Source organism: Oncorhynchus mykiss, chromosome 31 (genome assembly GCF_013265735.2).
Source record: "Oncorhynchus mykiss isolate Arlee chromosome 31, USDA_OmykA_1.1, whole genome shotgun sequence".
Lineage (NCBI taxonomy): Eukaryota > Metazoa > Chordata > Actinopteri > Salmoniformes > Salmonidae > Oncorhynchus > Oncorhynchus mykiss.
The window spans coordinates 25,375,525-25,391,773 of NC_050571.1; the positions used below are offsets into that span (position 1 = coordinate 25,375,525).

The 16,249-nt window shown below is 41.6% G+C and overlaps 1 protein-coding gene across 1 annotated transcript in view; it reads right to left on the bottom strand.

The window, feature by feature from the left end:
* Positions 1-16,249, bottom strand: part of LOC110504834 (titin) — a 66,697-nt gene that overhangs the window by 21,037 nt on the left and 29,411 nt on the right. The window lies entirely within an intron of this gene.

Consider the following 16,249-nt stretch of genomic DNA (forward strand, 5'->3'; position numbering starts at 1 on the left):
GGCCCTCGGAGTGTGGTGTCAGGAAAATAACCTCACACTCAACGTCAACAAAACTAAGGAGATGATTGTGGACTTCAGGAAACAGCAGAGGGAACACCCCCCTATCCACATCGATGGAACAGTAGTGGAGAGGGTAGCAAGTTTTAAGTTCCTCGGCATACACATCACAGACAAACTGAATTGGTCCACTCACACAGACAGCATCGTGAAGAAGGCGCAGCAGCGCCTCTTCAACCTCAGGAGGCTGAAGAAATTCGGCTTGTCACCAAAAGCACTCACAAACTTCTACAGATGCACAATCGAGAGCATCCTGGCGGGCTGTATCACCGCCTGGTATGGCAACTGCACCGCCCTCAACCGTAAGGCTCTCCAGAGGGTAGTGAGGTTTGCACAACGCATCACCGGGGGCAAACTACCTGCCCTCCAGGACACCTACACCACCCGATGTCACAGGAAGGCCATAAAGATCGTCAAGGACATCAACCACCCGAGCCACTGCCTGTTCACCCCGCTATCATCCAGAAGGCGAGGTCAGTACAGGTGCATCAAAGCTGGGACCGAGAGACTGAAAAACAGCTTCTATCTCAAGGCCATCAGACTGTTAAACAGCCACCACTAACACTGAGTGGCTGCTGCCAACACACTGACACTGACTCAACTCCAGCCACTTTAATAATGGGAATTGATGGGAAATGATGTAAATATATCACTAGCCACTTTAAACAATGCTACCTTATATAATGTTACTTACCCTACATTATTCATCTCATATGCATACGTATATACTGTACTCTATATCATCGACTGTATCCTTATGTAATACATGTATCACTAGCCACTTTAAACTATGCCACTTTGTTTACATACTCATCTCATTTGTACATACTGTACTCAATACCATCTACTGTATCTTGCCTATGCTGCTCTGTACCATCACTCATTCATATATCCTTATGTACATATTCTTTATCCCCTTACACTGTGTACAAGACAGTAGTTTTGGAATTGTTAGTTAGATTACTTGTTATTACTGCATTGTCGGAACTAGAAGCACAAGCATTTCGCTACACTCGCATTAACATCTGCTAACCATGTGTATGTGACAAATAAAATTTGATTTGATTTGATTTGATTTAAGTCGCTTGGGGTATGTCTCTATCAGTTTTGCACATCGAGAGACTGACATTTTTTCCCATTCCTCCTTGCAAAACAGCTTGAGCTCAGTGAGGTTGGATGGAGAGCATTTGTGAACAGCAGTTTTCAGTTCTTTCCACAGATTCTCGATTGGATTCAGGTCTGGACTATGACTTGGCCATTCTAACACCTGGATATGTTTATTTTTGAACCATTCCATTGTAGAGTTTGCTTTATGTTTTGGATCATTGTCTTGTTGGAAGACAAATCTCCGTCCCAGTCTCAGGTCTTTTGCAGACTCCATCAGGTTTTCTTCCAGAATGGTCCTGTATTTGGCTCCATCCATCTTCCCATCAATTTTAACCATCTTCCCTGTCCCTGCTGAAGAAAAGCAGGTCCAAACCATGATGCTGCCACCACCATGTTTGACAGTGGGGATGGTGTGTTCAGCTGTGTTGCTTTTACGCCAAACATAACGTTTTGCATTGTTGCCAAAAAGTTCAATTTTGGTTTCATCTGACCAGAGCACCTTCTTCCACATGTTTGGTGTGTCTCCCAGGTGGCTTGTGGCAAACTTTAAACAACACTTTTTATGGATATCTTTAAGAAATGTCTTTCTTCTTGCCACTCTTCCATAAAGGCCAGATTTGTGCAATATACGACTGATTGTTGTCCTATGGACAGAGTCTCCCACCTCAGCTGTAGATCTCTGCAGTTCATCCAGAGTGATCATGGGCCTCATGGCTGCATCTCTGATCAGTCTTCTCCTTGTATGAGCTGAAAGTTTAGAGGGACGGCCAGGTCTTGGTAGATTTGCAGTGGTCTGATACTCCTTCCATTTCAATATTATCGCTTGCACAGTGCTCCTTGGGATGTTTAAAGGTTGGGAAATCTTTTTGTATCCAAATCCGGCTTTAAACTTCTTCACAACAGTATCTCGGACCTGCCTGGTGTGTTCCTTGTTCTTCATGATGCTCTCTGCGCTTTTAACGGACCTCTGAGTCTATCACAGTGCAGGTGCATTTATACGGAGACTTGATTACACACAGGTGTAACCCTATCATCATTAGTCATTTAGGTCAACATTGGATCATTCAGAGATCCTCACTGAACTTCTGGAGAGAGTTTGCTGCACTGAAAGTAAAGGGGCTGAATAATTTTGCAAGCCCAATTTTTCAGTTTTTGATTTGTTAAAAAAGTTTCAAATATCCAATAAATGTCGTTCCACTTCATGATTGTGTCCCACTTGTTGTTGATTCTTCACAAAAAAATACAGTTTTATATCTTTATGTTTGAAGCTTGAAATGTGGCAAAAGGTCGCAAAGTTCAAGGGGGCCGAATACTTTCGCAAGGCACTGTATTTGAGAGGAGGAGAGGTGAGAGAAATAAGAAGTGAAACAGAGAGGTTTAGCAAATCAAAGTCCAATGTTTCCCTAATAGTGGTTTGTGACTCTCTGGTGTCTTCGGCCGGCTACAACTGATTCCTTTTGGGTTGCAGCTGTTGGCTAGACACAATACCATGTTGCAGATGGAAATGGTTAGTATGGCTGTATGTTGAGACATTAAAGAGTAAAAAACATGTTCAATCAATAACAGAAGGACTCACTACGGCCAGTGTATACAGTTTAGTTGTTCATATACATTTCATGAAAATACATTGCATTCGGAAAGTATTCAGACCCCTTCACTTTTTACACATTTTGTTCCGTTACAGCCTTACAGCCTTATTCTAAAATTGATTCAATCGTTTTCCCCCCTCGTCAATCTGCACACAATATCCCATGACAAAGCAAAAACAGTTTTTTTTAATTTTGTGCAAATTATATAAAAAATAAAAACACAAATATTACATTGACGTAAGTATTCAGACCCTTTACTTAGTACTTTGTGGAAGCACCTTTGGCAGCGATTACAGCCTCGAGTCTTCGTCTTCTTGAGCAGGACGCTACACGCTTGGCACACCTGTATTTGGGGAGTTTCTCCCATTCTTCTCTGCAGATCCTCTTAAGCTCTGTCAGGATGGACGGGGAGCATCGCTGCAGAGCTATTTTCAGGTCTCTCCTAGGGCTGTTGCGGTGACTGTATTACCACCACACTGGCGGTCATGAGTAATGAAGGCAGTCAAATTCCACATGACCTGTTTAGTCACGGTAATTAGGCTTCTCCAATCTCTGATGCTGCTGCTGGTCATTAGTAGCCAACCAAACTTGCTAACTAATTCAAAAATGTAATCAAACACTTCATGAGAGCCCATGAGCTCATGTTCCGCAGCATTTTTATAGGCTATGCAATTGCGGGTGAAAACAGAGTGATGGCCGTTAATAAAAAGATGAGGATCCCATCAGCTTTTTATAGGCCTCCTATGTTTATTTCTTAACTTTCCTAATATTAATCACATTCCCTATTTTTACAACAGGGGTATCGCCTACCTGGCTGGCATGAAAATAAACCACGGGGATAAGTGTCCTCCATTCCCTATGTAAGTGCAGAGATGACATGCATTTCTCCCGCTGCCACTGTTTCAATACAGGTGCATAATAATGGTCTAAATCAAAACAAATGTCACACATATATTATTTAGTATATGAAAAGACAATATTAAATAAAGAAAAGCTGATCCACCCCCTAAAATAATTATATAATAATGAAAAAAATGAAATGTGAAAAAAATTATATATATAAATAAATTAAGTAAAGTTTGATGGTTGACAATATTAGCCTGTCACTTGTGAATTAAATATTTTCACTTGTGAATGATGCCCATTATGAGAATGTAACGACCGGGTTGTAGTGGGTGAGAAGTCAGAGAGTTCAGGGTAGTGCTATACTTTTAATGCACAAAACCGGTGAACAAACACCAACCCCACGGAACACAGGGCGCACACCCAAACAAATGCCCCAAACACAGGGGACTTAAACAGTCCAGCAAAACCCAAGAAAATGGGAAAACCGTGACACACAGACGTGTACACACGTACACCAAACAATCCCGCACAACCAGTAGGTGGGCCTGCTGGATAATAAAGCCCAACCAATCAGCCTAAAATGAACACAGGTGAAACCAATAAACAGAAAGGGGGGAAAGGGATCAGTGGCAGCTAGTAGGCCAGTGACGACGACCGCCGAGCACCACCCGAACAGGAAGGGGAGCTCCCTTCGGTAGGAGTAGTGACAGAGAAACAATTGATTTTTTTTGCAACGTTTTCAAAACATAGTCGCACACCTCATGTAGCCTAGCCCATAGGACTAAATGCTTAAATAGGATTTTTTATCACATCTAAAGTTGCCAAATAACATCTTGAAATAAAGTGCATTAATCCACTTTACAAGGGGTGTTGAGCCTAACTGGTATATATATGCATGTGTGATTTTATATATGCATGTGTGATTTTCAAGTTTGGGGAAGATCATTTTCACCATAAAAATGCACCTTTACAATAAAAGCGTTACATGCATAATTACAATTGCGGTCACTTTTGATCATGGTGTTTTCTGCTAATGGAACATTTGTGCTTATAGCCTAGTACCATTGCTGCGCTTATAATGTGAAGAAATAGCCTAATACTAATCAACATTTTAAGATAAACGTTCTGATCTGTTGCGGCAGCCACATTACATAAAATCTTTATTTTTATGCGAGCGGTTGTATTAATTTGAGATTGATAGTATCCCACAACTGTACCAGACTATGTTTGGGATATTTATTTCTCGCACAGATTAGAATAGGTCGACTTTTGTACTGTGGGGGATAGTAGACTGATATAGGCTAGTGGTTTTGCTTTTCATTAGGCCTACTCATCTTGCTGGCTGAAAAAAGGTTATTTTGGACAGTTCTTCCAATATCCTCAATATGCACCTCAGAATTGGATTAGGACGCATGCAGTTGGTGTCTGTCTTCCCTTGTACAATCTTGTCCAAAAGTTTTGAGAATGACACAAATTTTATTTTCACAAAGTCTGCTGCCTCAGTTTGTATGATGACAATTTGCATATACTCCAGAATGTTATGAAGAGTGATCAGATGAATTTAAATTAATTGCAAAGTCCCTCTTTGCCATGCAAATGAACTGAATCCCCAAAAACATTTCCACTGCATTTCAGCCCTGCCACAAAAGGACCAGCTGGCATCATGTCAGTGATTCTCTCGTTAACACAGGTGTGAGTGTTGACGAGGACAAGGCTGCAGATCACTCTGTCATGCTGATTGAGATCGAATAACAGACTGGAAGCTTCAAAAGGAGGGTGGTGCTTGGAATCATTGTTCTTCCTCTGTCAAACATGGTTACCTGCAAGGAAACACGTGCCGTCATCATTGCTTTGCACAAAAAGGGCTTCACAGGCAAGGATATTGCTGTCAGTAAGATTACACTTAATTCAACCATTTATCGCATCATCAAGAACTTCAAGGAGAGCGGTACAATATTTGTGAAGAAGGCTTCAGGGCACCCAAGAAAGTCCAGCAAGCGCCAGGACAGTCTCCTAAAGTTGATTCAGCTGCGGGATCGGGGCACCACCAGTACAGAGCTTGCTCAGGAATGTCAGCAGGCAGGTGTGAGTGCATCTGCACACACAGTGAGGAGAATACTTTTGGAGGATGGCCTGGTGTCAAGAAGGGCAGCAAAGAAGCCACTTCTCTCCAGGAAAAACATCAGGGACAGACTGATATTCTGCAAAAGGTACAGGGATTGGACTGGTGAGGACTGGGGTAAAGTCATTTTCTCTGATGAATCCCCTTTCCGATAGTTTGGGGCATCTGGATAAAAAGCTTGTCCGGAGAAGACAAGGTGAGCCCTACCATCAGTCCTGTGTCATGCCAACAGTAAAGCATCCTGAGACCATTCATGTGTGGGGTTGCTTCTCAGTCAAGGGAGTGGGCTCACTCACAATTTTGTCTAAGATCACAGCCATGAATAAAGAATGGTACCAACACATCCTCCGAGAGCAACTTCTCCCAACCATCCAGGAACAGTTTGGTGACGAAAAATGCCTTTTCCAGCATGATGGAGCACCTTGCCATAAGGCAAAAGTGATAACTAAGTGGCTCGAGGAACAAAACATCAATATTTTGGGTCCATGGCCAGGAAAGTCCACAGACCTTAATCCCATTGAGAATTTGTGGTCAATCCTCAAGAGGTGGGTGGACAAACAAAAACCCACAAATTCTGACAAACTCCAAGCATTGATTATGCAAGAATGGGCTGCCATCACTCAGGATGTGGCCCATAAGTTAATTGACAGCATTCCAGGGCGGATTGCAGAGGTCTTGAAAAAGAAGGGTCAACACTGCAAATATTGACTCTTTGCATCAACTTCATGTAATTATCAATAAAAGCCTTTGACACTTATGAAATGCTTGTAATTATACTTCAGTATTCCATAGTAACATCTGATAATAATATCTAAAGACACTGAATTAGCAAACTTTGTGGAAATTAATGTTTGTGTCATTCTCAAAACGTTTGGCCACGACTGTCGCCTGTGAGAAAGACGTGATCATGTGACGTAGAGCCATGTGAGTGAGAGACGCTTCAAATTGGCAGCACACTCAGGGAGACGGGCACAACGCAGCACTGCGGGCAAAAAAGGCAAATATATAATGTTATATTAACTCTATCTTGAACTGCATTGTTGGTTAATAAGGGTTTGTAAGTAAGAATTTCACAGTAAGGTGAAATACCTGTTGTATTTGGCACGTGACACATTTTATTCGATTTGGGAGGGGAAAGGAAGAGTTTGAACACACTCTTGATCACACTTCTGCATGAATATATTATATACAATAAGGCATTAAATAAGATATAACAAAGAAGTAAGATACACCACACACACAAGTGAACAAGAGATCTTGAGAATAGATTTGCATGAGAGCTGGAAGACAAAATGTGATAGAGAAGAAATTGAACAAAAATGTAAATGCAACATGTAAAGTGTGAACTGAAATAAAATATCCCAGAAGTGTTCAATATGCAAAAAAATGTTTTAGCACAAATTTGTTACATCCCTGTTAGTGAGCCTTTCTCCGCGCTGGCATAATCAAAGTGACACTGGACTTGCGCACTTGCCACATTCTTTAAGGTGTCTAGAACTATTTTTCCATCCATCCGACAGATTTTCAGGCAAAGATTTAAATACAAACAGTATGAGCATTTCAGGGTTTCCTTTAGGAAAATTTAGCCATCAATTAACAAGGGTTACTGGCCAAATGAGCCACATGTCCTTAAAAACAGCACATACCAAATTGCAAAAACACTATTCTTTGTGTTTCAATGTGTAGCATATGCAAAACTTTATAGCCTATTTTTGTTTCTATTTTTTGGCTACTTTCCTAAAACAATAGTTATCCACTTCAAATTTCCACTGTTGGAGATTTGACCACAAAATGTATCAGGGCATTGCATGCAGAGACCTTTAGGCTTCGGTGTCCACTATATGATACTAATATTTTAAAATTACATAGCATATATAAAGGAAGAGATGCTTAGGCCTAACCCCAGAGGGATAGAGATATGCCGGCAGCATTCTGGAATATTTTGTATAAAGGTAAGGATTACTTTGTTAGGTTATACGAGTAACTCTGGTAGGCCTGAAACATTCTTCCGCACCTCAAGTTCAACTGTTGGAGTCAGTTGCAGCACCGATGTACACTGCCTTCCTATCAGAGGCTTGCAGTAGCTAAAGCTTAATAATAACCATACCACACAAACCTTCACAAAAGTTTCTAAACTTTATTATGGCAATATCAAAGTAAGTCAAGCCATTGTTTATAGGGAATATATGAGCAGGCCTTTATATTGCAGCCAACACAGGATTACAGTTGGAACTTAATTTGGCCAAAGAAAGTGGCTCAACTGAATGAAATATAGTTTAAACCTTAAAAAAAGTTTTGAACAGGCTTTTTTTGCAGCAATTACCAACAAAGGCAAGTTCTTACCATACCCAACAAATAACAGAAATAGGCTAATATTATTTGTTGACAACAGACCTACTTTTCACCTATCTTAATATAAATATGGAGCACACAGTTAAAAGGTCAGATCAAATTGTCACGCCCTGACCATAGAGAGCCATTGTTTCTCTATGGTGTAGTAGGTCAGGGCGTGACTGGGGGGGTAGTCTAGTTTATTATTTCTATGTGGGGAACTAGTTTTATGTTTTCTATGTTGATGTTTTGTTTGATTCCCAATTAGATGCAGCTGGTATTCGTTGTCTCTAATTGGGGATCATATTTAAGTAGATATTTTTTCCACCTGTGTTTTGTGGGATATTGTATTTTGAGTTAGTGCATGTAGCACCTCTGTAGTCACGGTTCGTGGTTTGTTTCTTGTTTTTGTATGATAGTTTCACTTGATTAAATTATGTGGAACTTTAATCACGCTGGGCCTTGGTCCGTCTCTACACACGAACGTGATAGAATATCCCACCAACAAAGGACCAAGTAGCGTGCCCAGGAAGAGAGTGTATCCTGGACTTGGGAGGAGATATTGGATGGGAAGGGATCCTGGACTTGGGAGGAAATCCTGGCAGGACAGGATCGCCTTCCGTGGTGGCAGATGTGAGGAGAGAAGGGAGGACAGCGATGACGCCGGGGTTTGCCCTAAGGAGCGTGTTTTAATGCCACCTGAGTCAGCTCTCCGTACTCGTCCTGAGGAGCGTGCTATCAGTCTGGTAAAATCTGTGCCGGCTCCACACATCAGGTCTCCAGTACGCCTTCCCAGCCCTGTACGTCCTGTGCCAGCTCTCCAAACTCACCTTGAGCGTTTCATTTGTCCGGTACCATTTGTGCCCTGTACGTCCTGTGCCAGCTCCTCGTACTTGCCGTGCGAAGTGGGTCATCGAACCAGTACAATTGATGCCGGCTATACGCACCAGGTCTCCAGTATGCCTCCACAGCCCAGTACACCCTGTGCTAGCTTCATGCACTAGGCCTCCAGTGCGCCTTCCCAGTCAGGTACGTCCTGTGCCAGCTCCTCGCACCCGCCCTGAGGTGTGTGTCACCAGTCTGGTGCCACCTGTACCGGCCCCACGCATCAGGCCTCCAGTGCGCCTCACCTGTCCGGTACGTCCTGTGCTAGCTCCACGCACTCACCCTGAAGTGCGTGTCACCAATCCGGTACCACCTGTACCGGCTCCACGCACAAGGCCTCCAGTGCGTATTCACAGTCCGGAACCTCCTGCGACGGTCCACAGTCCAGAGCCTCCAGCGATGGTTCCCAGTCCAGAGCCTCCAGCGAGGGTTCCCAGTCCAGAGCCTCCAGCGAGGGTTCACAGTCCAGAGCCTCCAGCGAGGGTTCACAGTCCAGAGCCTCCAGCGAGGGTTCACAGTCCAGAGCCTTCAGCGACGGTCTGCAGCCCGGAACCTCCAGCAACGGTTCCCAGTCCAGAGCCTCCAGCTACGGTCTTCAGTCCAGAGCTTCCAGAGACGGTCTTCATTCCGGAACCTCCAGCGACGGTTTGCAGTCCGGAACCTCCAGCGACGGTTTGCATTCCGGAACCTCCAGCGACGGTCACGACCCGGAACCTCCAGTGATGGTTCGGAGCTTCTAGACACGTCGTACAGTTCCGTTCCATGGCAGGAGCCTTCCTCTGCGCCGGTGTCCAGTCCAGGCACAGTGTTCAGCCCGGGTCCATGGCTGGAATGAGCGGGTTCTTCGGCCCACACCAGAGCCGCCACCGGTGCTGGCGATCTGCGAGCTGAGTGGGTACTTCGCCCCGCACCTGGAGCCGCCACCGACACTAATCACCTACCCTACCCTCCCCATTTTTTTCAGGTTTTTGCGACGGAGTCCGCACCTTTGGGGGGTGGGGGTACTGTCACGCCCTGACCATAGAGAGCCATTGTTTCTCTATGGTGTAGTAGGTAAGGGCGTGACTGGGGGTAGTCTAGTTTATTATTACTATGTGGGGTTACTATGATATTACTATGATTCCCAATTAGAGGCAGCTGGTAATCGTTGTCTCTAATTGGGGATCATATTTAGGTAGCCTTTTTTTCCACCTGTGTTTTGTGGGATATTGTATTTTGATTTAGTACATGTAGCACCTCTGTAGTCACGGATCGTTGTTTGTTTCTTGTTTTTGTTTGATAGTTTCACTTATATCACGCTGCGCCTTGGTCCGTCTCTACACACGAACATGACACAAATTTTAATTTAGAAAATAAAAATGTCTCAACTGAATTAAACAAAACAGGTTTTGTATAAAAAAAATGTTTTTGTATAATAAATAGGCTTACACTAATAACAATATTATACATTAATAATGATAAAACAAATTATTATAAAGATCTGTAAGATCTGCATCCTACCTGATTAGGGAGTTACACGGTAGCCTGCATTTGGTCGTGCCTACTTTTTTCTCGTCTTAGTCCAATACAATATTAAAACTTAAATTAAGTTCTCCTTGTAGGCTTTTCACTATAGGCATGCTCTTTTTCCTTTTAGCTCAGTAGCTTAGACCAAGGCTCCTCTCTAAGGTCCTCTCTCCTCAGCTCACATGCGCGCAAGGTGTGAGAGAATGGTGCTGAAGCCAAATTTTGGGGACTAGGCTATGATAGACAGGCTCTCCAGGACAATTTGTCCCACTACAATTTTATATATTGGCTTTTCAAAAACTGCAATTACAGGCTAAAAGAAACACTGTCGCATTTCACATCAGAGTAGTTGCCATCAAATTGACTTGTTGCAGATGAAAGTATGTGGGTAAATCCACAGTGAAAATAAAAATAACTTTTGAGGTAACATTTCCATGTATCAAATCATTTTTTAAAAAGTTGGTTATGGCACATGCGCTCTAGTCATCAGCTTGCAGATACAGTGCAGGTATAGCTGCATGATGAGGTTATTATGGACAAAAATGACAGATTATTTTTATTTGTCAAATGGCAGCCAAGCATCGATCATCATGTAACAAGAATAAGACCTTCCATATTTATTGAAAGGCACACCAACCTCATCACTGTGCACTTTCATCACCCTGTGAAGTTCATCATCATTTATTTCATCTCTAGTTTAATAAACTGCATGCTTTCCCATGATGTCATGACATTTTTTTTTACCAGACATGTAGGCTACTTTACTGCATAAAAAGGATGGAAACCTGGTTAATGTCAAACCATTTTTAGGATACTGGAATTATGTTTTGGATGAATGTGCGCAATCCTACAGGAGAATTTTGAAGTAGCCTAATCAGATGAAAAAACATTGTGACTGGTTGTGCTTATGCCACATATAAAAGGTAATACATTTTAAAAGGTAAATGACACATAATTAGGCTATGTTGAAGCGTTAGGTTCTTGGTGCGTAAGGAATAGCCGCTTGGATTGGAGAGGCAGCGCACTTGTTAAACTTCCATGAATAACTGGGCCTGACAGGCCACATTATTATAGGAAGACTTGGGAGAATGATGATCCGCAACAGACAGTATGTTCAGAATTAGAAATAGGATTACAGCCAGACTGGGCTGCTACTGTGCCTTTCTTGACCTTATGAACTGTTGAGAGTAGACCCACAACTGATCCAAATGAAACATTCAAATCACAGGGCTTTTGCGCAGTTGTTCTAATGACACATTCACTGTAGCCTGGAGTATACTGTTGTAGTCACACTATTATTCATTGCATCGTGGTGTTGTAGGCTTCTATAGTCTATGTAGGATAATTGCCTTGTCCCTAAACAAGGAAAAGCATATTTTGACTGCACTGAGCCTTTAATTAGGCTTTTGACCCTGAGCTGTGAGTTTCATGTCTTCACTGTTCTTTCATGCCAATGATGCACCTGGGCTGTCCACTTCCTATCAGCTATTTATATTTGTTGTGGATTCATATTGAAGCTTAATGCAGCTGTGAATGTTTTTATGTGTGTTATGATTGTTAGTTAGCCTATTGGAGATCTGGACGAACGATCCACTTACCACTATTGTCACTATGAATGGTGTATGGAGGGCAAGATAGACCATTAGACTGGTAGACTATCCTGACCTGTGTTATAGCAATAGTGCAGGGAAGTACGAAAACACCTTGATTTGGAGAGGCTCATGCAAGTAGATGAAGAAATGTGGCTAGGATGGAGGAAATTAAATAGTAAAACCTGAAAAATAGTGAATGTGCCCAATAAAAACACACAACCCTCCCCTGTGCCCAATAAAAACACACAACCCTCCCCTGTGCCCAATTAAAACACACAACCCTCCCCTGTGCCCAATAAAAACACACAACCCTCCTCGAAGCCCCAACCCCCCAAAAAAAGGTTTGACAAGTGACAACCTTCCCCTATATTGGATCACCCCTCCACCGCAGTACATTGCAATCTGACCCTTAGCGATACGTCCCTTAGCGATACGTCCCTTAGAGATACGTCCCTTAGCGATGTGTCCCCTCATGTGGCCAGAACTCAACAGCGTGTGTCACTAGGCAATGTGATTTGATTGAAAGAAATACAGGAAGGCTACATACACTGAACAAAACTATCAACGTAACATGTAAAGTGTTGGTCACATGTTTCAAGAGCTGAAATAAAATATCCCAGAAATGTTCCATATGCACAAATAGCTTATTTTCTCTCAAATGTTGTGCATAACTGTGTATTCATCCCTCTTAGTGAGCATTTCTCCTTTGTCAAGATAATCAATCCACATAACAGGTGTGGCATATAAATAAGCTGATTAAATGGCATGATCATTACACAGGTGCACCTTGTGCTGGGGACCATAAAAGGACACTCCAAAATGTGCAGCTTTGTCATACAACAATGCCACAGATGTCTTAAGTTTTGAGGGAGTGTGCAATTGGCATGTTGACAACAGGAATGTCCACCAGAACTGTTGCCAGAGAACTGAAAGTTGTTTTCTCTAACATTAGCTGCCTTCAACATCGTTTTAGAGGATTTGGCAATACGTCCAACTGGCCTCACAACCGCAGACCACGTGTAACCATTCCAGCCCAGGACCTCCACATACAGCTTCTACACCTGCCGGGACCATTTGAGACCAGCCACCCAGACATCTGATGAAACTGAGGAGTATTTCTGTCTGTAATAAAGCCATTTTGTGGGTAGAAGCCATTCTGATTGGCTGGGCCTGGCTCCCCAGTGTTCAGTATAGTTTCTATAGTTTGTTAACATATATTGCTCTAATTAGCTCCCCCAAACAGTATTCCCATGAAACTGACTGGTATCAAATGACTGGCATGCAGACGTAGTTTGGACATTCCGCTGGTAAAACAAATAATTGTCATATACGATGATGACATGGTCTATTTTAAAATTACGTATGCCTAACTTGGTGTTTGAGGGTATAATATATATATATATATATATATATATATATATATATATATATATATGTATATATATATATAAATATATACATATATATTATACCCTCAAACACCATGCCAATGCCCACACATTGAAAAAAATGTTTTTATATATAAATATATATTTATATATAAAAAAAATGTTTACAATATGTGTGGGCATTGGCAGAAATTTCAATTGGAGGATGCAAGTTATGTGTATTCTATAATGATATTCAATAGGCTACATCTGTCGGGAAAAACATTGAGAAATTATGATGTCATTTACATTTGTCTCCGTCACAAACTTCTGCAGTAAATGACAACTGTTACTACTGTTACCACTGTTACCACTGTGACCACCAATAACACTGTTACTACTGTTTCCATTGTTACCACTGTTACCACTTTTACTACCGTTACCACTGTTTCCATTGTTAACACTGTTACCACTTTTACTACCGTTACCACTGTTACAACTGTTACCACTGTTACCACTGTTACCACTGATACTACTGTTACTACCATTACCACTGTTTAAATTGTTACCACTGTTACCACTTTTACTACCGTTACCACTGTTACAACTGTTACCACTGTTACCACTGTTCCCACTGTTACCACTGTTACCACTGTTAGCACTGATACTACTGTTACCACTGATACTACTGTTACCACTGATACTACTGTTACTACTGATACCACTGTTACCACTGATACTACTGTTTCTACTGTTACTACTGTTTCCATTGTTAACACTGTTAACACTTTTACTACCGTTACCACTGTAACAACTGTTACCACTGTTACCACTGTTACCACTGATACTACTGTTACTACCATTACCACTGTTTCCATTGTTACCACTGTTACCACTTTTACTACCGTTACCACTGTTACAACTGTTACCACTGTTACCACTGTTCCCACTGTTACCACTGTTACCACTGTTAGCACTGATACTACTGTTACCACTGATACTACTGTTACCACTGATACTACTGTTACCACTTATACTACTGTTACTACTCTTACTACTGTTAAAACTGTTACCACTGTTACCACTGTTACCACTGCTACTACTGTTACTACTGTTGCTACTGTTACCACTGTTACTACTGATACTACTGCTAATACTGTTACCACTGTTACCACTGTTACCACTGTTACCACTGCTACTACTGTTACCACTGTTACTACTGTTACTACTGTTACTACTGTTACCACTGTTACTACTGTTACTACTGTTACTACTGTTACCACTGTTACTACTGTTACTACTGTTACTACTGTTACCACTGTTACTACTGTTACTACTGTTACTACTGTTACCACTATTACTACTGTTACCACTGTTACTACTGTTACTACTGTTACTACTGTTACCACTATTACTACTGATACTACTGTTACTACTGTTACCACTGTTACCACTGATACTACTGCTACTACTGCTACCACTGATACTACTGTTACTACTCTTACTACTTGTACCACTGTTACTGTTGTTACTACTGTGTAATAGCATGTTGTAGATGGAAATGGTTAGTATGGGTGTATGTTGAGACTTTAAAGGGTAAAAACATGTTCAATCAATAACAGAAGGACACACTACGGCAAGTGTATACAGTTTAGTTGACAACTGTTACTACTGTTACCACTGTTACCACTGTGACCACCAATAACACTGTTACTACTGTTTCCATTGTTACCACTGTTACCACTTTTACTACCGTTACCACTGTTTCCATTGTTAACACTGTTACCACTTTTACTACCGTTACCACTGTTACAACTGTTACCACTGTTACCACTGTTACCACTGATACTACTGTTACTACCATTACCACTGTTTAAATTGTTACCACTGTTACCACTTTTACTACCGTTACCACTGTTACAACTGTTACCACTGTTACCACTGTTCCCACTGTTACCACTGTTACCACTGTTAGCACTGATACTACTGTTACCACTGATACTACTGTTACCACTGATACTACTGTTACTACTGATACCACTGTTACCACTGATACTACTGTTTCTACTGTTACTACTGTTTCCATTGTTAACACTGTTAACACTTTTACTACCGTTACCACTGTAACAACTGTTACCACTGTTACCACTGTTACCACTGATACTACTGTTACTACCATTACCACTGTTTCCATTGTTACCACTGTTACCACTTTTACTACCGTTACCACTGTTACAACTGTTACCACTGTTACCACTGTTCCCACTGTTACCACTGTTACCACTGTTAGCACTGATACTACTGTTACCACTGATACTACTGTTACCACTGATACTACTGTTACCACTTATACTACTGTTACTACTCTTACTACTGTTAAAACTGTTACCACTGTTACCACTGTTACCACTGCTACTACTGTTACTACTGTTGCTACTGTTACCACTGTTACTACTGATACTACTGCTAATACTGTTACCACTGTTACCACTGTTACCACTGTTACCACTGCTACTACTGTTACCACTGTTACTACTGTTACTACTGTTACTACTGTTACCACTGTTACTACTGTTACTACTGTTACTACTGTTACCACTGTTACTACTGTTACTACTGTTACTACTGTTACCACTGTTACTACTGTTACCACTATTACTACTGTTACCACTGTTACTACTGTTACTACTGTTACTACTGTTACCACTATTACTACTGATACTACTGTTACTACTGTTACCACTGTTACCACTGATACTACTGCTACTACTGCTACCACTGATACTACTGTTACTACTCTTACTACTTGTACCACTGTTACTGTTGTTACTACTGTGTAATAGCATG